The 26720-nt window shown below is 41.8% G+C and overlaps 1 protein-coding gene across 2 annotated transcripts in view; it reads right to left on the bottom strand.

Moving 5' to 3' along the window:
* The window catches only part of MYO1B (myosin IB), a 106219-nt gene extending 102327 nt beyond the window's left edge, over positions 1–3892 (bottom strand). For both annotated transcript variants that reach the window (XM_058027582.1, XM_058027583.1), the window contains exon 1: positions 3818–3892. The gene's annotated coding sequence lies outside the window, so the exon portion shown is untranslated. The remainder of the gene's footprint in view (positions 1–3817) is intronic.
* Between the last annotated feature and the right edge of the window lie 22828 nt (positions 3893–26720).

Genomic DNA, 26720 nt, shown 5'->3' with positions numbered 1-26720 from the left:
TTTTTTTGCTCCCATGGTCCTCCTGCCCAACCACATAAAGATTTCTGCCAATACAAGACCCTTGGAAGTGCTTCTGCCTCTCCAAGGGAGAACAAGGAGAAGTTAACCAGTACATCCACACTGAAGAAGCAATTCCAAGGCAGCACTTCACAAAGCCAGAGACAAGGCAGTTACCACTCCCCACCCCTGAAAATGAAAGAAAATCATAGCAAAGGTAAACATTTCTGGCCCTTACTCCTTGGGACTCTGGATTCCTTCTTGAGCCTTCAGCTTGTTTGCTCAAGTGTTAAATCTGGTCACTCAGGCTGGAGACCACCTCTCAATTGCTTTCCTCCCAAAAGCTGGAGCACTGTAAAAAAGATGTTGTTCTGGCCTCTGGGGTCCATAACTCCTGCTTTACTGTCTGCATAGAAGAATTCCCCAACCAGTTTGCATCTGGAAAGGGGACTTGATAATTCTTTTCAGCCTCTGAAACTGTATTTTTAAGCACTAGTCTTTCTCACTGAAACTTTCTCATCACCACGGTGACTTCGCTATCAAACTTAAAATATATATCAAGAAATGGATGCAAGTTTCCTTGGTGATACCAAATGGGAAATTTCCCAGTAGAATGGAGTTGGGAGAGGCAAAAAGATTAATTTTCTGTAGTTTTCTCTAAAAGCTATGTGCCACTATCAGGAAAAAAAAAACAAACCAAACAAAATAAACCAAAAAAAGAGACCCTGGTCTCCACACTGTTTAGAACCCAAATCTGGAATAATACACCAAAAGACCAAAGCTCTCCCAAACCACAAGCAAACTGGGGTACAAGCGCAAAGGATGAATGTTTTGAGACTAATGCTCAAACCCAGCAGAAAAGACCCACAAAAACACCCTCGTTGTAGTTCCAGTATCCTCAATAACAGCTACTTCACCACATATGACAAAGAGTTGCAGAGATTTCCACTATCCCATCAGCACAAAATGAAAATGTTTAACTTTTGGTAGGGTTGTGGATTTTGGGGCTTTTTTCCATTCTGGGAACTGCAAAACAGGAGAAAATTAATGTTATTCTTTACTGTTTCTTAATGACAAAGCATGCCTTGATGTTAGCTTATACACCAGAAATCAAGCTCTGGTTTCCTTCTTTTTTGGAGGCTATGAATGGAGAGGTTACATAAGGGTGTAACAAGAGCTGTTACTTCCTTTCCCAGTTGAAGAGAAAAAGCTGTAGATCAAGTTACAGACTCCAGGGCTGGTCATTGCTACTTCAATCTTCCTAAATTTTTTGCCAGTAGTCCCACAACAAACAGAAGAGGCTACTTAGAAGGCTCTGAGAATTTAACAGACTAACTACACGGCTATAAGGCAGGGAAAAACCTCTTTATTTTTGACTTTCATCAAACTCAGGAAATTCCCCAAGCTTGATGCATACAGTCACTCCAGCCACCACTTTCCATTTCAGTTTGCTGCTCATTAGTACAGTAAAAAAAGATGAATGAAATACAGGGTAGGATTCAAAGGACGCTGTGCTAACCGAGCTCAGCAGTCTGAAAGGACACTGAACTTTGGTGGGCATGTGAGCATTTGTCCCAGCTCTGACCACACAAGGCAAATGAAAGGAGGGAAGAGTGTCCAGCCTGGCCTACACCAGCGCTGTGAGCTTTTCTCCAAACTGTCCCACTGGCACTTCCTTCACCTTCCTCTCCAATTCCCAAGCCGCTGCTACTACTGCTGCCGAAGGACAATGAGATCAGGCTCCAGCGTGAGGAATTTCTGTTCCCACAGAGCTCAGGGAAACCAGATGATCTCACAGAATCATGTGAAGCGAGTCCCTGACACTTCCATGAGGCAGAGTACCTCCAGTATGTTGCCAGGAGTTTCTTAAGAGTGCACAGTGGGAAAAATTAATGACTTTGCTTATGTTTCCAATTGCTCTCTCCCACTTCCTCTCCTCGTTCGCCAGACTTTTATTTTCCCTTCCCCCAGAAGCACTAGCAGGCTTGCAATGTACATTTGCCCTTCTAAAGGCAATTACCCCGAGTCTTGCACAATGCCTGAAAGGGCTAACACGACAGAGGTAAACTGCCGGCCCCTGGCATCATTTCCACAAGAGGTTCGCCCCACAGGTGTGATTTAACAAGGTCTCCTACCAAAACCAAAAAAAAAGACAACCCAAAAAAAGTAAAAAGGCAAGCTTCTGTATTTGAGATGTTTTCATGAGTCCTTTCCCCATCACTTTGCTGAGCACTCAATCTGTTCGTGGCGCTCATAAGGAGCCAGAAGCCTTTTGGATATCCAACACCACAAAGGTGTTTCAGCAACATCCTAAGGATATGGAGGAACTTGTGGCAACCTAACACGCCAGTAAGTGCTACAAGCCAACACAAGCAGTGACCACTTTGTTATTTTGGGAAGAATGGGAACGCTCCAACCCTCACACCTTCACACAAAATTAAGCCCGAGGCAGCACATTGCTTTAAGCACTAAATTGAAGACATTCTTAAACTCAAGCCCGGGATAACTGGAAATAAAAGCACATGAGAAGAATGTCTTTACCTTTCATGTGTTTAAAAGCAGCCAAGTTCTGAACTTTAACAGATGGGTCACAGTATTTCTGTTCTCTAACACTGCACACTTTTGGGGAAAGCCTTGTTTTTGACACAGGGCTTGACAAAGTGATGATTCATGCAGGGAAGGATGGGCAGCTTGTTGCCAGCCTTAATTCACAATTAACAATAGGACAGACGGATATGGAAGGCTCATGATTCCACACAAAAATCGCGAAGTCAGGAGTTTTACCTGACCTTTATGCCAGTGGCCATTTCCAATCTGGATATATTTTAAATAGTTTCTCTGACATACATTTTAAGAGTAGTTAGCTTTTATTTCGTTACTGTTACGTTTGTCCCTTAGAATAGTGGTTCTGACTAAATACATAGCAACAGATTTAATGACATGGTCTGAAATTTCAAAGCTTGAAATTAGTGGAAAAAGCAAACAGCACGTGTGAGCACAGAGCCACCGTGGGCAGGCAAAGCGAGCACTGGACCACTCGGTGAGTGGCCCGCTCCCTGTGGCCCTGCTAGGAAGGCCATTGTTTTCCAGCGGGGAGTCTGGCCACTCCGAGGAACAAAGGGATGCCCTTCCCAAAACAGCGGCAGTAGATGTCCCGCACCGAATCCATGGGCGCAGACGGGCGGTATTCCTTGCGAGGCTGCACCAGCCCGTCCCCTCAGGGAAGTTCTCTGGGACAATGACCCTGCCCTGGAAAGCCTTTCCTCAAGTCTCCTCTCCAAGCGTAACCCGACAGCAGAATCCATCATCCCGCTCCAAGTTCGCAGCGCTCTTCCCACGGTTCCCCCGAGCCCCACAGCCCAGTCCGTTCTTTTGCATTCAGGGAAGCCGCGCACACAGGGTAATTATTTTAGACAAGAAGAAACAGATGCCACGCTCCCTTCCCAGAAGGAGCACGCACACACACACACACACTCTCTCATATTTGAGGGAGCGAGCCCCGGACCGTCCCCGCGTGTGTGCGCACCGCGTTCCTGCCTAAATGAAGCCGTCCCATCCCGCTGCCGTCCGCCAGAGCTCAAATCCGGCCACAGCGCACACAGAGCGTCCCGGAGCCGCAGTTCTGCGCGGAAAAGGGGCGCCCAGGAGGCGCCGGGGCCGCCGTGCCCGGACCCTCACCCAGCACCGCCGCCCCCTCCTCACGGGAGAGCCAGAGCCGAGCCGCCACAGCCCCCGCTGCAGCGCCGACCCCATCCCCTGCCCCATCATCCCCGAGCGTGTCCCGGCGCCGCGGAACAAAGGGAGCCCGGGGGAGCCGTACCTCTGCCGCCGAAGGGCGCTGCCCGCCGTCCCGCCGCCTCCCGCCCCGAGCCGCCGGCGGACGCTGCCCTGCCGAGCAGCCGGAGCCGAGCGAGCGGGGCTCAGCCCCGGCCCCTCCCCGCCCGCCCGACAGGGGCGGAGGCGGCGCCGCCCGCCCCGGGCCCGCAGCGCCGCCCGGCGGGCACCGCGCCCCGCCTGGGTCCGGGCTGCGCCGAGCGCCGGGGCTGAGCCCGCTCCTGGGGCCGCGCCCGCCCCTCAGGCCGCGCCCGAACCCCCGCGACCCGCCGCCCTGCTCACCTGTCTCTGCCGCGCCTCTGACCCGCCCGCTCTGCAGTTGTCCCGGTTCATTTCTTTCACCCTCGCCGTAAGCCGTCAAAAACTAAGCGAAAATAGAAATTGGCGTGTTTTGGTGTGAAACGCAAACATCTCCCGTTCGGTTTGTGCAGTAATGTTTTCTGTGGTTTCGGAGCTAAGCGTAAGCACCCGAAAGTGTTTACAGCGAGCTTTGACATAACATAGTCAATAACAAGTCAGTTTATCTGCCCAATCCTGCCCCCGATAAGCGCAGGAGCCGCCGACAATAGAGAGCGACTGACCTATTGTGCGAAAGGAGGGACAAAAAATAAAAAGCCCTAAAGGTCTCATATTGTGTTTCTGGCACTGAGGTTTCTCCCCACCCCCGTGAAAACTCCCCATTCACAGAGGAGATGGAGAACGAAGGTCTGTATGACACACTGACACACTTCCTGGCGAATACCCCGTGTGAAAAGTTTCGCTGCTGGTGCTTTTTTCCTAAGAAACCAGTTAGCACATTTTGTTACTGTCTCGTGTTTGCGAGCAGGCTTTTCCCAGGCTGGGTTGTTTTTAAACAGCGATAAACTTCCATTCAACCCCAAGCTAAGCCTACATTTGCTAGATAGCAGTGAGAAGAGGACCTGAACTGCAGATACACAACCAGAACTCTTCAGGATGTGGAAGAAATCCAACTTACATCACGAGATTCAATGCAATCAGAACTGCACAGTGAAGATGCAAAATGCATTCTAAAACCGTTCCTCATTAGAACACTGGAGATAATTCAAAGTCAATACTATATTTTCAGATGCACATCTCCTTGGTAGTCCTTCTGTTTATAGAAAGAGAAGGTGTTCTCACACAATTTTCAAATCTATAACTGTAGAAGTGTTGGAGAGAGTTCTCGGGATCAATCCCAGGAACTTCAGCCTTGAAACCCTGCTGATTCACAGATTCATCACTGTTTTATTATTTTCAGCACAGATACTTAGCTCCTAAGATTTGTCTTGCCCTTATTTTTTTATCTGTGAAATTAATTACTGCGTTCATTAGAAGTGGTCAAAACTACTTCAACAAAAAATTTTTCCTGCTACAGAACTGAGGGCTTGGTCAAAACTCAGTTGTATAGAAAGAGTGACAGACTGATGCAGGCATTCTCAGGAGGATAATGTAGCTTTTAGCTTAATTTTTCTTTAGGAAAAAGGCACAGGCAAGAACTATTCCTGAGCAGCACCATGACCCTGTCTTTTCACCTTTTTCTTGTTTCAGGTAAGTGCTTTTCACATGACTCAACTTACTTTCTGGGAGACAGTTATTGCATTCTTTCCCAAATAACAAAGGGAAACAATATTAATAAATTTTTAAAAAAAAAATAATTTACTCCAAATCTAAATGTAAACAAGTCTCAGTAAGGAAAGCAATTACTGTCCAGTCAACACTAATTTCTACAACACACACAGAACAAAAAGAAACACCCCAAGACAGTGACTGCAAACATTTCACTGAGAAAGTACATATTTCAACTTAACACATTAAAATCATCATAAGCCATTGTCATAGCATTGAAATACAATTGTTTTTTTACCTCTGAGGTTAAAATTCTCCATTTGATTCAAAGAGAAGGATCACAGGGGAATAAAGCAGAGCATCTTTCCTTGCATGGTCCTACCATGATGCTTCAGAAGGGGTAACACTGGTTCCTTCTCAGGTGGTCTCTTCATGCCCATTTAATGTTTAGATTCCTGTAAACAGAACTTCCATTCATGACCACTGTTGTCTTATAATAATATTAATGTTATCTGTGTTATATTATAATAATACATCTTCATGAAGTTGCCTTGTCCTCCAGGAAACAAACAAAAATTATCTAGAATTTTTCCCAGCCTTCCAGCATCCATTCCCTGCCTTGTTTCAGGTTTGTGTGACAGATATCTTGTTTTCCATCCTTATTCTGAGACAATTTTCCAATTTCACTATAAAACGTGAATTAGCAGCCTGTCACTGTATTTTACATTCTTTGCTTTGTAGAGCAAGCAAAGGAAGAAACATTACTCCCAAAACCTGTCTTCTTTCCCCAAAGCAAGTAAGTGCAATGCAAAGAGTACCCAATTCAATCTAGAATATTTTTCATTTTACTACATCTACTGGACTACATAATTACCACTGAAACTATCTGCAGTAAATAATAATTATTTAAAAGATCAAAAACTGACTAAAAGACATGCCTGGTCACAGATGATCAGTCAGACACCAAGAATTATTTTCTGTAAAATATGGCTCATTTCTTAAAGGCAAATAATGTCTCCTGGGCCATATAAGAGATCAGGAATAATCAGTATTCAGCACACATTCAGGTCTCTCTCAAACACGAGGTATAACCTGGAGGATATTTAAGGGAATTTCCAACTACTGAATCATTAAATATGCTCTCTTCAGCACACAGATGTCACTCTGAAGGGGAACAGACAGGGGCTTTGTTCACCAACAGCCTCCAGCCATTTCAGAGAAGAAAATGGGAATGTGTCTCCATCCCTTTTTGCAGGTCCTGCAACTCAATTTACCAAAAGCTGTGACAGACATCCATGTACATCAGAGCAGTTTAAGAGCTGCTGATTTACAAATAAATAAGCAGCTCTTTCAATTTTTTTTCTTTTCTTTTTCTGGATGTTTTACAGTTGAATGTATTACAGTTTCTTGATTGCAGCCTTACAGTCTACAGCTTCACAAGGCAAGGAGCTGGGTACAAAACCCACTGTGAAACTGAGACTAAAAGGGACAAACTGTGGGGATTTAGGGTAAGGTTTAGCCTGACAAACCATGAACTAAATACACAACAGCTCTTGGAGTGGCCTCTGACAGTCCCTGGCAATCAGAAGAGCACTGGTCAGGGGTACCTGGAGGAAGCACCTCCTAGCCAACCTTGCAAGAAAGGGAGGCAAAGAAAAGCTGATCCAGCCACTTCAGAGAGCAAAATTACTGTGAACTGCAATTTGCACAGCCGGTCAGAATTTGCAACAAGGCAGGAGAGGAATCTAGTCACAGTTGATGGTGCTAGGATGAGGATAGCAGGATAGCTCACCAGAAATAGAGAGACACCTTGAGGGTATCAATTAAAACTGGATGGGAGGTTTCTCAAATGCATTGAGTTGGTTGAACCATGTATTAAAATACCAGAATTAACAGATCAGTATGTAAGACGGGTATTATTATTTGTAACTTAAAACTAGTTTGTGATAGCTAAAAAGAAAAATATATCAACCTTGTTTTTCTTAATCTTTCATACTGAAGGATATTTACTGATTGCCATGTTTTTATTATTTAATTTTTTGAGATACAATTTCCATATATGGTGAGATTAACTAGGCAAGATCAATTTTTTTCCTATTCATAAATGAAGAAATTGAGTCAGCAATATTAACCCAACCAAAAATCCCCACAAACCCAGCATTTCCTTGATAGAGTGGAAGACAGTTTAGATGTCAATGTTTCTAAGCCACAAGAGCATGCTCAGCCATTTTTCCTACAATCAGTGAGAAAATTCTGCACGTTCATAAAATATGGCAGCTCTACCTCTGTTCTAAGTGTACCAGGAGTTGTGGGAATATACTTTAAAGCAGTTAGAATACTTTTCTACTTCAGGCAAAAAAAAACCTCCAGTACTTGTAAAACAACAGAAGATTTTACTCTAGGACTGAGCAGAGGGTTTAACAATAACAGACTCTGGCTTCCTTGCCATGGAAAATGGCTACAGATTTGAGCTCTGGCTGTACACAAGTGAATGATTCAAAAAACAAGCTGCCAGAGAATTCCAGGTTTTAGTCAAAAAACCCAGAAAGCACAGCTCATCCTTCCTTCACCCACCTGTGGCTAATTAAACTGCACACAATTAGTGGCTCTGTACAGCCACTGGCTGGAATTGTCTTCAGGTGCTTTGGAAAACATCAATTCATTCAGTACTGAGACAGATCATCCACCTCCTCTGAGATGGAGCTTACACAGGATTTGTAGTTCCACCTGGCAAAACACCATCAGATTTCCATTTTGCTGTTAAGTCTCCTCATTTTGCCAAGGAGGGACTTTGGCTTTTTGTCCAGAGGCAGCAATACCCCTCCAATAACATGGCATTTTTCTCCTTTCAGCAAAGACCAGCTTGAAGGTCTAGACCCAGAATTTAAAGGAAGAGGTCACCCCAGGAAAGATCTTACCTTGTGTAAGTACAGGATGAAGTACAGGATCTGACAAGCAGTGTTCACTTAGTAATTCTGCTTTTCAGTTCAAAAGTAAGTACACCCATTAAAATTAAGAAAAAACCAAAAAAATAAAGAATTACAAACATGAAAGCTGCAAGAACCTTCTGAACTGCAAGAACCTTCTGAACTGCCATCTTGGTAATTCTGGAAACTTGGAACATATTTCAAGAGTTTAAAGGAAAAGTCTGATCAGAAGTAAGTCTTGAAATTGCAGATCTCCTAAGTAATATTTCCCACTCTCACAAAGGATTTTATCATTGATGTTACAGAAGAGAAGAAAGTCCTATTTTCTCAGTAGAACAAATTAATCTTTCCTCCCTCTGCAAAAGAAGTATTTTTAAGACATAGTTCTATGCATCCCTTCACAAGTATCCCCTCAAGCAAGTCACAGAAACTGTAATTAGGAAAGGGAAAAGCCCAGTGTCCTGTGAGATCCAAAAGTTCTTATCAGATCACTCAGCACATTTAATGGCAAGAGAAAAATCCTCAGTTTGAATCCACACAGCACTTGGGAAATGTCTCTTATTGCAAACAAAATCACCCAACACAAAGGCATTGAAATTGAACTGTAAGTATATACAAGCTTACTTTCAGAATAAACTCAAGTATATTTTATAATGCTACATCTCCCATGCCACATTCTGAGGTGTAAAAAGTTGCTAATGTTTGGGAATGACCATCCCTGTGTGGTACTGTGAAAAGATGTGAAACTCTATTGAGGAGTTATGTTTTATTATTATTTTCCACACTACTTAAAACTAGTCTGCAATTTCCACTACAAATTTTTAAAGGCACACCCACTCCTTACATAAGTAATTGACAGAAGGTGGTGTTAGAAAAGCAGTTGCACCACTTTAGCCTACAGAAATTGAAAAGAGAATGACTTTTTAAGAGGTCTTGTCCTAAATACTAATACTGAACAGTGTCCAGGCAGTTTACAGACAAAGAAATTACGATGCACATGGTTTCTTTAATGTATGACTCCCCTAAAGAAGAGTTTAAAAGGGAACTGACTGTGCAAGTTTTAAGCTCTGGATCCAAACCCTTTTTGAGTCCAAGCAACAGTGCAGACAAATTCAGCCAGGCTCTTTGCTGGCTATGCACAAGTCTATAAATGGCAGCAATGATAGAAGCAGTAGGAATAAGGAAGAATCACAGCATGGAAAAATCAATGGCTAAAGAACTTCAAAATTCGATGTTTCTGGAAGTTCCTTCTTACTAATTCTGTAAACCCAAGAGCCTTCCACTTTGCCTGCCAGCTAAAGAAAAGAGATCAACTTATCTAGGGCACATAAGAACAATTATTTCTTCCACCTTAATTGCAAGAAATGCCCATGAAAAGTAACCCAGCTGTGAAGGATGTGACTGCACATGCCAGGCAGATGTTGCCAGCACCAGAGCTCTTCCTATGTTCCCCAAATGTTAACTCCTCACTGGGGATTATGCATGTCTTATATGTGGGCAAAGAGCAATTTCTTTGTTCTCCAGCTTTATTACAGCACAGTGAACTCTTTGGGAGTGCAAATTTTTGCCAAGAAGCAGCAAATTAAGAGCATATGTATGTGGTGTGTGTCTGCTTCCTTCACAGGTGAATGCAGTGCTTGCAAGAGAAGATATTTACAGCTTTCTTCAAGCAAGGACCTTGAACCCAGCCCAGCCAGGCCACTTGGAACCAACTGCAGTTCTGCTGAAAGAAGCAAGGCAACAGAAATGAAACTTCTTCCTTACCAGTGCTGCTCCTGAGCTGTTCCAGTGCCTGCTGAATCCAAGAATATACTCTATTAAATGTCACCAGATTAAACAGTCTCCCTCTGTAAAAAGTGTAATTTATAGGAACATTTCCATTGATTCACTGACTGTGTATGATTTAGCTATTCTGTGATACAGATTATCATTCTCACATTCTATGTATTTATGGTGTTTGGTCCTATGCATGTCCTGCCACATGCATTACAAACCATTTGCTTTCATAGATCACCTTAATTAATCCTTACAGCCTGTCTTTTCTTCAAAATATTCAGTTTATTTCATCTTCAATTATTAAAAAACATCTGTATTGTGCAAGTAATAAACCACATTTACCTCCAATACTGGTTTAACTAAAAAGGCCCTTCTGCTAATTCTCAGAGGGCTGCAGCCAGTGAAGCTCCTAAACCATGTTCACATTTAAGTGCTATTCCTAAATGCATGCTAATTTGAAGCAGAATAATTGGCCTGAGCCAGGCTTTGAACAGAAAAATATTCTCTGTAAAATCCATAATAACTGCTTAACATAGATTACTGGGTTTTTTCCCTCAAACAGATGCACAGGTTTGGGACTGACAATTCCACAAAATGTGCCCACTTCCAATATGGGTTAAAAAAGGTGAAGAGAGAACAACACAGATTAAAACCCCATGCAAAGACATTTTGGGGCTATTACCCAGCAGACCACAACAGGTCTGAAGGTCACATTTCATGGGCATATACAGAGATATTTCTAACTGACACTTACTAAACAATCAGACTGGATACTTTCTTTAGACAGCCCTGAACAAGTATTAATTGAAACCATCTGCAGGACACGCTATCTCTGAAGTAACTAGAGATGTTCAGCTGACTTTGGACTAAATTACCCAACAGCTTCCACACAGAAAAAGCACATTCATGAAAGTGATTTACTGTTTTAATATAACACACACAACTATAAAGGGCTCAACCACGACCCTATGGTTTCTATGATTATTCTCTTTAGGAAAGCACAGCTGAGAGAGAAAACAGCTAAAAGCTGCCTGTTCTTCTGCACAATCTGTCCATGAGCCCTGAAGTGCCTGCTTAAGGGATCAATTAGGTTTTTTGCCTTAAAAAATAAAGGCAGTGGGGGTCCTGAGGGAATGAGATAAAAGCCAACCATTTCCTCCGGCACATCACCTGTCCCAGTGAGTCAGAGGCAGTGTACTGAGAGCACAGGGATTGTTTCTGCCATTCATATTATAAATATTGGAAAACTGATGAGGAAACAGTGCCTGCTCCTCTTACCCAGCCCATTTACTTAACACAAAAATAATAAGAGTCCAGACTGATCAAAATTCTTGCTGTACTGCTGCATATCTACCAAAGGAGATTCTGTGATCTGGTGAAAGAATGTCTAAAACACAATTTGTCTCATTGGAAGAATTAGGTTGGTATCTATATCAAGACAGCACAGCAAAAAGGATAGCAAAGTCTCCAAAAGGCTGAAATCTTTACTGCAAACAAAGCTGGTAGACTTCAGTAAGGCTACGTAGGCTATAATGAATGCTTTTGACTGTAGGGAGAAAAATGCATGGCTCAAATCCAGGAACTGTCTCAGCCTACATACAGAACTAGGTCTGTAGGAGATCCTTATTCAGCACGTTTCCTACAAAAGACATTAATTTACATTTTCTTGTTTAAAGAAGAGATAACTTCTCCTTGTGAGACATTCCAGCCCAGAGGAATGGAGGAGCACTGCAGAGACCACTGCACATTTCATACAAACACTCACCAACTGCTGCCACTTGGACACTCCAAAGCTCACAAAGAAAATTGCCTTTTTTCCCCCTAGAGCAGAAACTAGGATATCAATCCTCATTACTTTACAGTTGCCCACCCTTAGACAGTGCAGTTTGAGAGGTAAGAGGCCTTAATCAAGCTCACATGCAAGGAAGGATTTCTTTTAAGGCTATTAATGTTAATGAACAACTCAGTATTCTTTAAACATCCACACTGTGATATGGGCAAGCGTCTGAGTTTATCATGTCCTCAATCTTTTGAACAGCCAGGTTTTATTTGCTAAGCATTGATCAGGCCAGAAGGAATGAGCTTATCCTGAGTGGCAGTGGCTGGACTTGAATTCTGGACTTAGATTGCAAAATGTCAGGATTTGATGCAATTTTGCCTCAGCCAGCTATGCTGAGTTTGGGCTGTCGTTGTAAATCCAGAGACTAAAGGAAGCTGCCCTGGAGTCTGATTGGAAAACAGAAAGGCACATCCTCACTCTAATAGGCTTGTGTATTTAAAAGCTAAAAAGCGATGCTGAAGCTTTATGCCAAAGGTAACAAGTCAAACACAACTGGATGTACTGATTTGCTGTTTCTTGTTCATGCTAGGAGAGAGGATTCCAAATTAAAAACCATACTGAAAACCAGAAACCAAATATTGGTTTTAAAAACAAACCCTTTAGAAAACTAGTCCCTTCATCTCATTTATGAGGTGAATTTATAGAGGTTCCTTTAATCCATTGATTAGTTATTTTATTGTCTTCTGATTATGCCAGGAGTCTACAGCTGCAATATTGTTACAAAAAGCACACAGGTGTTCAATTTAAAATAAAAAGGCTTTTGTGCAATTTTTTTTAATAATGAAACTATTTCTACTAGCATGAGATTTTTATGAAGCCTTTTGAACTTATGCTTTTCATATCTATTGGTTTAGCTGATCCAGTGAAATATCTCTTGTGAAATTATAATAGCCCTGCATAATTATCAGTCTACTAAAGGAAAGTTTTTCAAATGCTTACCTACTGTCCTTTTCAGTGCCCACACACACACACAATAGCCCCTCATGAACATATTAATCCTGGACATATCACTGTTAAAGCATTCAATATGTTACACTGGAGCTTCCCACTCCTCCCCTCAGGACAGAATCCTTTCTTACTGCACAGGCTCACTCAGCATCTGTATTATTCACTTTTGCAGTAATACTGCAGTTTAATCTTTGAAGCTTTTCAAAAAGGGCTGCAACAGAAAAACGTGTGTGGGAAGGGGTGTGAAATAGCAATTAATATGTTCAGCAATCTGCAGGAACCAAACCCTATCCTCTGCAAGCAATATTCAACAAATTAGGGGGCAAGTGCACCCTTACTTGCCAGTGATACTGAAGCTACTTCTGCATCCTTCTTGCTTTTTCAGTCCTCACTCCAAACAAACTTTCAGGAAATTTGGTAGAATTCCTACTCAGCAAATAAATAGCTTTCTGCAAATCATGCACTTACCCTGGAGCTCTGCAGGTATCAGGGGATGAAGGACATCACCTTTTAGCTTGATCCTGCATTAACACCTCCTCAGGAAAGCCTGAGTTTATTTCTGACGCTCTTATCTGCCACCACTCCAAATACAACACACCACAAAGCCCAGAGTCCAAGCTAATTACAGAAAGAGGTGATGGACATGTCATTGTTACCATAATCATCCCTCGTCCACATTACAAGGATATTTTAAAACAGACACACATTTCAGGGCATTCTGTTTAGAACAACTTTATCTCTGTACTTCAGAAAAAAAACATATAGCAAGGCCAACTTCCTGAAGCCCAGGCTTCAGGAAATGCAGGATCATGCCACAGCTTCATAAATTCACCACCACACTGTTATCCAACAAAAGAACACCCACTTATCACTGAAATAGCAAATTTCTCCTTTAGGACACACAGATCCTCTGTCCTCTTCAGCAAAAGACCATGTCACAGCTGAGAAAACTGCTCCTCTCAACTTGTATTTTCCCATAATATTTGTTGCAGTCAAGGCAGACAGAAGCAAAGGCTCTTCTTTATTGCTGCATGTTCTCCTCTTTTATACCCTCCATGCCACATGCATGGCACCTGTGTGCCCTCTGTTCCCTTTTGTGAATCAGCTCACCTGGGCACTCCATGGCTCGTTGCTGTCAGTGCTGCTCACAGCTGCGCCCATTGGGGATGAGGCTGCAGCCCCACTCCCAACCACCACAAACTGTGCCTACAAGTATTGACAGAAATAAAGCTGAGGCTGAAAAAAGAAAGGAAAGGAAGAGGATCTCTTTTTCCAGATGTCAGGAGAATACCAGCTACAGCAGCTGACACTCTGGCTGGGAGCCCCGGACTGACTCCTGACCCACCTTTGATAGGGCCAAAAGCACAGTCAGGGTGGAATGGGGCATAACAAGGACTCCTACCATGAGCTGAAGTCATCTTTTAGTCCTCACTGCAGGTGTTCCCATAGAGTTGGTCTATTGAGACATAATCACCCACTTAATTTAATATTACAGCAGTTTTTAATTTTAACTAGGGGCACCATATATGGCTATAGTCCTGCCTTAATATATATATATATATATATATATATATTTTTAAGACTGATAACTGATCTTAGACATCACATTTTTTCAGTTTGGACACTTAAAAAGTAAACCAAAAAACAGGCTTATTTGTTTTTTTGTTTGTTTAAAAAAGAAAAACCTTGCTCATTTGCTTGTTCTTTTCTTTCTCTGAAAGAGAAATCTTGAGCAGCATTTCCTTCCCTTGCCTCTTCCCTTGTTAATCTCTTAGCTATAGCTGCTTTCTAACACAACAGTAATGTAAGGTAGCTCATTTTATTGGCACTAAGGATGTGCTAAACATTGTCTTGTTCTCTTCCTTCAGTGTACACTTCCTAGAAAATGAAGAAAGCATTACGTGTTCCCACTCTGCAGGATGCCAAACACAGACGTCTCCTGAGCAAACAGAGTAAGTCATTCTGTGTAATAACTATAAAGGCAAGAATGAGATTACAAGAAAACATCCTCTACAGCTGTAAACACTATGTGTAAGGCTTACTATTCACCACCATTACATTTCCATGCTGAGCCAATCCCAACTCCTTCTCTTCTCACTGCTAAAGCAAGCACTGCTTCTTTTTTCCATTATTTTGGATCTCCTATGTACAGTTTTTGCATAGAGGAAAAAACATGTGTTGATAAATGAGTCTGATAGTCAATCAAAACTAACACTGAATCACACATCTCTTGTTTTAAGGTTTAATACCCCCAAAAAAAATTTTTTAAAAACCAGGAGCAAATAGCCTAGGGAGTTTCTGCTTTGGCAGAACTAGAGTAAGGCAGTAGCCAAACACATTGCTGCTGGCATTCAGTCTGGGATATTTTAAGCCAGCAAAATCATTGCTTGATTCAGTATAATTAAAAGAGATGCTCAAAGGGGGCACTGTAAGGCTAAGTGGAGAAATTATACAAAATGTATTTTAACAATCAACATTACTTGGGCAATCAAAGGAGAGGGAAAATGTTGTTTTCTATGCTTTGAAACTAAATCAGGAAAATTGAAAAAAAGACACTCATAGTAGTAATTAGATGTGAATTCTCCCCAGCTCCCTAAAACAGTCTTTTTGGAGCAGTGCTATGTATTAAATCTTGTGTGCTCCAGGCCTGCATTTCTGCACACAGTCAGAGATTGTACAAAGAATTGCAATCCACTAACCAAGGTCTGCTTAAAGGCAGGTGCTGCCCTTTCCTTCAAAACAATGTTGCTGTCATTGCAAAATGGACAAACTTACATCCACTTGCAAAGTCTCTCACAGCATTATCCACTGCAGTGTTTCACTGCAGCTGCTTTATCTTGATTATGGTGGGGGGAGAAAAGCCATTAACCAGTTTGATGATTGGTTAAAGAAAGCTCATGTCTAAAACTTTTAGTCTCATCTCAGCTATTCTTGTCAAGCTCCATATGGTCCCTATAACAAACAATTATCACTCTATAAGAAAATGTGAATTTCTGTCCAGTTTGTCCAGTTTCTAATGGAGTTTGGACACGTTCTGCTCATTCTGCTATTTTGAAGTCACTCTTCTCATTTTTTAATGACTTTATAAACAGAGCAATGAAGAGAGCTATTGTGTTCTGCTGCAGCTGATTTACATCTGCATTAAATACTCCTTATGGCTCCCTCCAGCAGTGCACAGCACTTTCAATGAACCATATGAAACTCAGCCTAAGGCCCAGGGACAATGCCAGAATGAAGTCAAGGGGTCTCCTTACCAAGGGAGAAGCTGGGGTCTCCTTACCAAAGGAGAAGTTGGGGTCCCCTAGCACTTGAAGGGAGAGGGAAAGAGAACTATGAGCCATACACACTGATTTTATTTTTTGCATGCATGACAGTGATCCCTATGATGACATTTCATCAATAAATTTATTAGCAACATCAAGCAACAGGTTTCTAGCCTTGTGTTCAGAATCAATGCCCACTGTACTCAAAATGCTACAGTGGACTTGTGGCAGGGAAGTTGTAAGGATCTTTGACTTCCAAGCCTTTGGCATTGGTAATTTGGTGGCAGAATAAAGGTAATTCAGACTGCAGCATTTTTATAATCAGGCTGTGTAAAGCCACATGGATAATATACAGGTATGGCATATAGGATAAAAGAAATGCCTTTGTCCAGACTACAACATGGTCCCTGCGCCCCTCAAGATCCATGGTAAAGGAAGCTTCCTACAGTTTCTCCTTAGAGAACTCTGATGGGGATCATAAATCAGGTCAATATATTAAGGCTGTGAAAAGAATGACTGGAACTATTAACTTATTTCCAATTCAGCTTAGTCTAGATGGCTTTACTGAAGCACAGTGGCTGCAGAGGCACCACAAACTGCTCATGGCCAAGCCCATGTTCTGTCCTACCCTTCCAGCCATTTCCAACATCACCTTTCAATGCACTAAGCAGTTTGGCTCCAGCCATCACACAGAGCAATTGTTCCACATGCTAAGAGAAAACCTACATGTCACAGGCAGATGTAACTGGTATTCTGACCTTACCTTCAAATAAACACATGATTATTTTACTTTGGTGTTATTTCTTCAATGTATTTATAGGCACTTTTTTATCATCAATAGGGAATGAATGTGAATCCAGAGAGTACAGGTGGTGTGAAATGACATTTTAGAGTGGCTTCACTTTTTGAGAAAAAGTATAGAAAGCACATGAATCTGTAATTAAATGTAAGATTAATTCTGCATTTGTCAAATTTCTTTTGATTAGCATCTTATACAGTATAAAAAATAAAGGCAAACATAAAATCACAATTCATTCATTCATGTAATTTTTCAAATGTATCCAAAAACTCTACTCAAATATAGAAGACCACAACCCAGCCTAAAAATCTGGTAGTCAGGCTATCCATAGTGATCTCATGGTTCTGCTATGATTCAGGAACATAGAAATCCATTAAAATGCTTTCATTAATCCCTGATGCTTTTACTGTATGCAAAAGGCACGCAGCTTAAACATCAAGTTATTCAACAGGTTTTAACCTTCTGCCATGACTCCTTCCTAAATCTCACTGGCTTGGGGAGGGAAACAAATGATGAATCTGAGCTGCAACAATGAAAAATTTAGAGACAAGTTAGGGCAAAAGGTTTTGCAAGACATGACTACCATGACCAACATATTTGGTGAATATATGGTATTGTGAGGGCCACGGTTCATCACCTTTCTACAGAACAGGAAAACATTCAGCTTTACCTGGAAATAAGTTGTGCAACTCCCATACAAATTGCTGCAGACAGGAGCTGAAAAATAAAAAGGAGTAAAGGGAGAGTTTTTTACTGAAAACAAGCAATTTACCTGTATTTCACCTCAAAGCTCACTGATGCTCATTTACATGCATCATTACGTGATTGCTTTTGGTTTTCTTGCTTTGAAGACAGATGGTAAAAATTAGGTTCTGCTCCTTGTGTTTTCATTAAGGTAACAGCCAAAAAAACCCATCAAAAATAAAAATTATTTATAATAGTAATAATATAAACATCTCATAAGCAGACACAAAAGGTACACACTAACTCATCAGCTCTATATTCCCACTGAAAAGAGGTGCACACTGCCTTGCATAGCTCCTTCCAGAGCCATTGGAACTTATCCTACTCACAGGAATCAAAAGAAATAATAACTGTGGCCTTAAAAAAAAAAACCATAAGCACTTCCATGAACTCAAGAATATGGCTTTTTATCTTCCAAGCCTTTCTGGCAGCTCCTTTTCACGTGGCAGCACTCAGGCAGCTGCAAACACAGGCACGCTCCAGCGCCAGCCAGACAGCTGCCACCATCTTCAGGCCGTCTGGAGCATCTAGCTCCTTGTAGCTCTCTGCCACCTCAAAACTGTTCATTTTTCCTGATGAATTGCTCTGGTGCTGGGTCTCTGCCACTGTCCCCTCAGCCCCACACAGACACCACCCCTGTTAGGGGAGGCAAACCCCTCTGCTTCGTCTCACTGCAATATCGAGGCGCCGTGTCTGGGATTTCACAGGGAATTGTGTCCCTGCAAACATATTAACACAGGTTCCCATCTCCCCTATCCTGATCAAGCCACTTCAGTTTTGTTACCAATGCCTGGAACACACCCACCACACCCATCTTTTAAAGTTCGCTGCAGCAACTTTAAATTACTCAGATCAAGGGGAAGGGAAAAAAACGCCAGAACTGAGGAAGCAGTGTTTGCGTCATGGGACATTTGCTTGCAAGCTTCTTTCAAATCTAAATCAGGACCCACCATCTTTTGGTCTGCCAAATTTTTTTCCAAGTTCTGCTAAAACTTTAAGCAGCACAATCACAATAGTAGGTCTTGTAGCATTCAGTGATAAACATTTACCAGAGCAAAGACAACATAAATTTCTTAATTTAAAAATCAACCAAGAAAAATAATTTTCCTTTAGTAAGATAAAAATCAAAACTGTCTTTCTTAATATCCTTTTATTTTTAAGACAAATTTGAAATTAACTGCTATGCTGGAAATACATCAGGGGAATTCATTCTTCTGTTTCAGATTTGAAGGATTAACTCTTCAATTATTAAGTTGTGCCAACAGCTGATCGCTTGTTGTGCAGTCTATTTTTAAAAGTACATGAAAGATTAGTGTAACCAGAATACCTAGAATGAGAGCATTTAGCAAAACCCTGCCATGCAGAAATCTGAAATTAGTGTTTGAGAGCCAGTATATCAATTTACAGTTAATGCCAGGCTTGCTCTCAGGGGGGCTCAGGTCACTTTTTAATGGCCTGCGACAGCTGCACACACATAACCCTCCTCCCTCCCCAAACCACCACCCAACACACAAGTATTGTTTCCAGCTATGGGGGCAATTCAAATCCTTACTAAAAACATTTGATGCCTGCTTTATATTCAAAATTACATATTAATTCACAAAAGGAAGGATATCACAATTTTCTCTTAAAAAAAAAAATAAGTGGCTGGGGGCTATTTTAAACTGGGATTGATCCATTCCTCTAGAGCTGTCAGCAAGTCCCTTTGAGGTCCTGCTAAAATCCTGGTGGCCATATCCCAGAGGATTTGTACTTTGCAGAGCTCCAGGGTGAGAAGAAGAGAGAGAGGAAGCAGAAATCCCTCCAAAGCATCATTCTCTGCTAACTGCTACTGTTTGCAATCCCTCTAACTGAGGCGTTGGTCCTGCAGGAACTGCAGGCAGGTCAGGAAACAAGAGCCCTTCGTGCAGGTCCTGTCTCCTCTGAGTGTCTCCTGAATGTCTCACCCTGCCTATAAAATGCAGTGATTTCTCTGATAAACCCCTCAGAATGCACCTCTCTGCATCTGTTTCCTTAAAAAATTCAGCATGTCTAAACCCACCAGAGTGCATCTTTCTGTTTAAAGGAGCACCTCACTTTGCAAGAACTCACATTTTCAGGATCTGTCCCCAGGCAGCAAGTCTAGTGAAAGTTGTCCAAATGAATGATGGCTTTCAGCATATCCTTCTGAAAATTGCACCCCATGAAGGGTTTACAGCTGTACCATGACCTGCTAGCTCCAGGTTACAAGGACCTGGCAAATACAGATATCAAACACAAGTTATCTTGTTTTAAAAACTCCTTTAACTTAAATAAAGCATTACCTCAGAACTCACTCCATAGACCTGAGTAAGCTGAGACAAAAAGGGACATGAGATAAATCAAGTCTTAATAAATTTATGTGACCCCCCCCTGAGCACAAACTTTATTTCTCTGGTACTTTCTCCACTGTGCAAGCCAAAGCAGAAGAGAACTCAGGCACAGCAGCAGCCAGGTGAGAGGGTACTCAATGATTGATCAGCTTTGAAACAAGAATTACAGCTCTAGCAGGCATTAACAAGGCATCAGCACAGCAAGAGTTAAGAGCATAAGAGCATGGCCTGGACTTTGCTGGTGGGAATAGTTTGGGAAACAGAAATAGTAGGAATAGGACCCCTTAAAATTACTTTAGTTTTTATTAACATATTTTTACAGGACATCCCAGTTAAGCCAGGCAGCATGTTTACAATAGGGTCCTGTCTAAGGACAGCTTAAAACTATTATACAGTACATACAGAAGGACAATGCAGTCCCAGTACAAGCTACCAGCAGGCAGTAAATCACTCCAAACCTCATGTTACACCTGATTAACTGCTTGGCTCCAGCACTGCAGCCCACTCCAAGAATGCTTGCTTCAGTGTAGCTAGGAGTTGTCAGAGAATTTATGTCATCTGATGGCAAGTTACATAAAACAGTGCCCCAGCGTATCATTTAAGAAGCATTACTTGGCATGAGCTGCAGGAGTGTGTGGCTTCACACCTGCAGTATCCTCTGGTGCTGTGTATTCCTTAAAAGTGGACTCCATTTAGATGTCTCATTTACTAAAAGAAACCACATCACCTCTGTCCCAATGGGATCGTATGAGCCTGGATTACAACTCTATCTGAATTACAAACACATCCAAAATTTTATCACCCATGAGTCAGTCTTCCCTCAACATGGCAATGCAATGAAATGAAACTTCCCACAAATTTTTCCCTGCTTCTACACATGGCTTAAAAATAGATACCTTAGTAAAAACAAAGATCTTAAAATTTTTCACTAAATGTACAAGCCTGAGAGCGGACCAAACAGTAAAACCCTTCAACCACCTGCATACAAAGGAAAACTTGTTTCTCTGAAGTTCAAAGTCAACCCAAACCACTAGAGAGGCAAATTTTGAGAGCATACCAAGATCCATAGATTGGATGTTTGTCAAACATGCAAAGTACTGTGAAAACCAAGGAATAATCCTTATGAAGTCTGTGTTTATCTGACAGTCAATCAGCAGACACCTGGCATTATCTGACAGGTTGTGCATCTTGATCAAGAGTTAGAACCCTGCAAATCCACAAAAGTATTTAATTGCACAGTCTGCTAGCCCTGCCTCTGTGTGCTCCTGCACAGCTTTTTTCAGAGTTGTGCTGAAATTCAGCAGGAAGCTGGATGCCAGTTTCAGCATCTACACCACACACACAACCAAATCAAATATTTCTATGGAGTTCCTCACACTTGGCCAGCAGGAGGAGGCTTGCTTATATCCTTTTTGTAAGATTAAGTAATCATCACATATTTTTAAAGTGCAGTCTTGTTATCTCTTTCCTAAGGCAAGTCAGTGATACTCCAGCTTTACCCTGGATAAACTGCTGAGGTGGTCTGTACTTCAGGTGTCTGCAGGAAATGTAAACCCAGTGAAGAGGACAATTTCTTGCATTTAGCACATTGCAATACACACAGTAGTCTGAGCCTTTGAATTCCACCTCTTGCTTATTGATTGAGGCAATTTTGTATTACAACAATTAGATCACAGGAAAACATTTTCTTCTAAAATTAAACAAGGAGTTGAATTAAAATCCAAACAAGTTTTTTCTAGAATAACAGCAGAACAACGGAGCACAGATGTCTGGACTGCAAACATATTTACCTATGTTTTCTGCTCAGTCATAACAGCATTTCCACAGTGATCACAAGAAGAGCTTTAACAAATGAAAAGTTAACAAATGGTCTTCCCTGGAAGAAGATGAAGAAAAGTTCTTCTGGTTTTAGTAAGGGGTAAGACCCAGGCTAAATGCTGAGGCCATGGTCAAACAGATATGAAAAATCCATTAGAAATCCTGACATGGAAATGCAGATCAATGCATCCCCCAGCTGTAGTGACACTTAAAGGAGAGGAAAGCATCTGAATGGTGCCACCATGGTGGCCTTTAGACACAAGCACTGGAGTAACTGAGAGGAAAGAAAAACACCAGCACCTGTTCCCTAGCAAGGTGTGACATGAGACAGAAGCACCAAGCACCAGGGAGCTGCAATCTGAAATGGAAATGCACACAACAGCAACAGGTTTTTGGCTAAGCAGTTAATGCTGGGAGAAGGGTTTGAGGATGGGTAAGATGAGAGCAGCTGTTCAGAGGACTTCTCTCTCCGAATCCAGAATAGCACAGGACTTGTCCTTAGAGATGGCAAAGCTTCAAGGGACAGTAGTTCTGGCAGTACCACCTCTAATGATGCCACATTTTTGGATTCAGAGCTCGTAGCTGGGAAAGGAGGAAGTGTAGGTGTGAGGGAAGCAGCTCAGCAGTTGTAAGAGTCAGCAAGGCAGAACACAAGTGCTCCCAGGATTAGGGAATTTCTCTCCAAGCCTTTGGGTGAGATGTGGCCAAGGAGCTGTGTTGCTGAGACACAAGCCACTGGGCACAGTCCAGGATCTTTGTAGCTACCAGTCACACTGCAGGGCACAGAGAGGTGCAGGAGTGTGCTCACCAGTTGCCATTTACAGAACTCAGCACACTGTGCAGCCTTGACCTTTGCAGATTTGAAGGGTCACTTCAACTGGCTCTGGTTTGGAGAATACAAAATAAGTAAATCAGCTTTACCCAGCTTTCTAAACTCTGGGTGCTTTCATTTAATGGCAAGCAAAATCAGAGGCTCAGTCTCAACTAAAGTTTCAGTGAATTCAACAACTGAAAATGTGATAAAGGTTGGCTCATTCCCTTGCTCAATCACCTGCAGATGCACCAAGTGGAAGCGGAGCCATCTGCCCATACAGACTCAGTGACTAAGTGCAGGTATTACTTGTACATGATTCTCTTTTCCCGGTATTGCAATTCTTCACCTGGAGCATCAAATACCAGAGCCATGATGTGTTAACACCACCTTTCCTGTGGGGCTGTGCTCTACCACTTCACAGAAGGCTTCCAAGAAGCTGTGTGCCTCTGGTAATTCAGACTGCTAGAGACCCCATAAGGCAAAACTGAATGAAACTGCTGTATTCCTTCCAAATGGATCCATGCAATTTTTAAATCTACTTTCAAAAATGCACCAAACATACCCAGGGGAAATAAGCTAACAATGTGGATTGCTGCCTGAAATAATTATACAGATAGCTCAAGGCGTTTAGTGTAGTGATGAAAGAAAAGAAACAAGAAAAAGCCATTACCAGGCTTCACAGCAATAACGTGATTTAGCAAATCCCGCACTTTCCATTCCACAACAGGAACTTTGACATTGCCTAGATTTATAAATACCTTGCTGTATGTGTTGGTTTTCCCAGTTTAGGAGTCCCTGCTGAGAAGCTCAATATTACACTGCACACACTCCTATAGCAGAGGGCTATCCACTGCCCTCATTTTGACATACCTGCAGATTTGTCACTCCGTCGTTATTTCACTACATGGCTTTGTAAAAAGTGATTCTACTGCAAATAAGACCACCTGCTCATAAAAAGGCTTGCACATTCAAGTGCAGTACTGAAAGACAGCTGTGCTTTGCCAGGGTGCCAGGCTAGATCAATTCTTGCTGAGGAGCAGCACAAAAATAGGTAATGGACTTCAGGATGCCTCCAAGCCAGAGTTGTGAGCTGAGCTGTCTAAGCACATAGCAAGCCTCAAAATCCTGACAAGCTTTCTCTTATTGAGCTTCAAGGGAATTTAAAGGGAACCCAGGCACAATTTCTGGGTGAGTATAGTTTGACAAAGCTCTGAAAAATGAACCTGTGGGGTTTTTTAATATTTCCTTTAAATTAAATATTCATCTGATAGCAGTTAAACAATATAGTTGCAAGTTTTAACGTGTGCAACAAAATGGTATTTCACTACCCTCAAATAACCAGCAGGATGAGAAATCAGAGGCATTAGCCCTGACTGTATTATTCTTCCACTGAAACTACACCTACAGTATTTCAGCATTACAACAATTTGCACTTGCATCATCTTTTCCCTTATTAAAAAACCCCAACACAACCTGACCGGTGTCTCTACAAGCAGCTCTTGCTCAATTAAAGTACTATATCCAAACAGATTTATGCTGCACCCTCTTTTGTCATGGAAGTACTAAATTCCAGATGATGAGCATATGTGGGTGTCTGCTCCTGACTCTAAATCCTGTTTCAAACATATATTTCAAAGATATTTTCCATGTAGTCAAGGTCAATAGAGAGGAAGCATGAAAAACAGAATTGTTAAAAGTACACAGAAGGATTAAGAAAACTCTGCACAAGGAGTTTGTTTCAATGCTAATTTTAGCAAGATTCAAATCTGTAACTTATTTGAATGTCTTAATTTATTAAGGCTTGAAATCTTGGAATCCATGAGAGACAATCATCAAGTAGAAACTACATTGTGAACACAAGCAATAATAAATAACCTAGTTTGGAAGATGCTTGTACACATTTCTAATACTAAACCTGCCAAATTAAGCCTATAGTTACTTGTTTGTGTCATCTCACAATCATTTCCTTTGTTTATTACATATCATATCCCAGAAAGTCAATTTCAATAGAAACCCAGGCTGTTTGGGATCCATGTGTCAGGGCCACAGCACACCTCCCCAGAAAACCAAAAAGAATAACAGGGGTACAAATAAAATAAAGAAGGAAACACAAGGTAACAGATAAAGGCAGAGGTGATCTTCAAAATTTCCTATGCTGTATCCAAATATCCTTATTTATTTCTATTATGATGATTTTAATAACACAGTCTCAGGGGAAAAAAAGTTTGGTAAGACAGTTCCAATCATAATATAAGCTCCTATTAGCAAAAATAATGCCACTGCCATCACAATGGCATTGTTATGCAAAACCAAGAACTTTGCCAGGAAACACTCTCTCCAGATGGATATAGCTACATGCAATTTACAGATCGGGAAACAAAGCCACTGAAAGCCAAAAGCTCCACCCTAAGGGGCTTTGCCTCAAAGTTTGTGTTAGATATTCAGCTGAGCAACTTGACTACTGCTTCAAATTGCTCTGCTTCCACCTTCTACCCCCCTTCCGCATTTCTAGTGTTTATTGAACTGCACACCCGGGTTGAGACATGCATACAGTGTTTAACAAAATGCAGCCAGGGCCTCTAAGGATCATCACTACACACACATTATCAGAGTGGCAATAGTCCCAAGGCTGGCTGTAGGATGGATGGGAAAGAATGACTGCAAGAGGGAAATTTTACTGAAATAAAGCTCTAATACTTCTATTTCACAAAACTATGCACAACTTCACCACTCTGGAGAACCTTTGCTATGAACATGCTTTTTTTCCTCCAGGTCAAACAAGAGTATCTACTAGAGATTAAGATATAAACACTAAAAAAGAACAAAGAAGGAACCATAACTAGAAAAATCCCTTTTCAGACAATACCAAAACAGCAAGTAAAGCAAGCACTAGAATGATTGAAATATTTTATTACAGTGGAGAAATGCTTACTGCTGTGATCTGGCAGATACTGTGACACAGACAAACCTGAATGCTGATGAAAGAAATGGGCTCCTACAATTTAAATCTTGCCTTTGCTCCTGGACTGCTTGAAGCACCTTTTCCAAGCAGCATTCTCTTTAACTAATTTTCCATATTCACAAAAAGGCTATTTGCAACTGATGGAAGAATGCTGATCTCGTGTTTTCATGGGCAACAACCCCTTGGATAGTCTGAATCTCAGGGCGAGACACAACTTGCTTTACAAAATGCTGGAATTAAACACACCCCATAACACCCGTTACTTTGGCTTCATTTCAAGTGATCCTCCATGTCCTACCCAGCTGGCAGGGGATGAAGCCAAGCCAATGTTTAGGCAAGTCAAAGTAGCTATGGAAGGAAAATCTGGTTTGGAAAAAAGCTATGTCAAACAGGTCCAGAGGAGTGCCACAAAGATGATCAGGGGGCTGGAGCATTTTCCCTATGAGGAGAGACAAAGAGAGTTGGGGTTGTTTAGCCTAGAGAAGAAAAGGCTCCAGGCAGAGCCTGTAGCAGCCTGCCAGCACTTATGGGGGCCCACAGAATAGATGGGGAGGGACTCTTTATCAGGGAATGTGGTGATAGGATGAGGGCTAACAGTTTTAAACTCAAAGAGGGTAGATATAGATGAGATAGTTGAAAGAAATTCTTCCCTGTGAGGGCAGTGAGACGCTGGATCAGGCTGCCCAGAGAAGCTGTGGATGCCCCATCCCTGGCATGTTCAAGGCTGGAGCTCTGAGTAACCTGGTCTCATGCAAGTTGTCCCTGCCCATGGCAGGGTATTGGAGCTAGATGCTTTTTAATGTCCCTTGCAAACCAAATCCTTCTATGATTCAGTATCTGTTTCCTTTCCATACTATGAGATAGAGCCTAATTTTAGGTCCTGTCTTTCTCAACAGGATCTTCTTCAATGGCAACACAGTTCTTTTAATTTTGGTAATTACATCAGGATAACGCTTTATAGCCACCTCCTTGCTATATAATTACTTGTTACCTTGCCCAACACTAGGTTTTGGTAAAGAAAGCCACATGGAAAACACAGCGTTTATCTTGGTGAACTCAGCAACACAACCACACTTCTTGA

The sequence above is a fragment of the Melospiza georgiana genome, chromosome 7 (genome assembly GCF_028018845.1).
Source record: "Melospiza georgiana isolate bMelGeo1 chromosome 7, bMelGeo1.pri, whole genome shotgun sequence".
NCBI lineage: Eukaryota > Metazoa > Chordata > Aves > Passeriformes > Passerellidae > Melospiza > Melospiza georgiana.
This window is presented reverse-complemented; position numbering and strand designations above follow the sequence as displayed.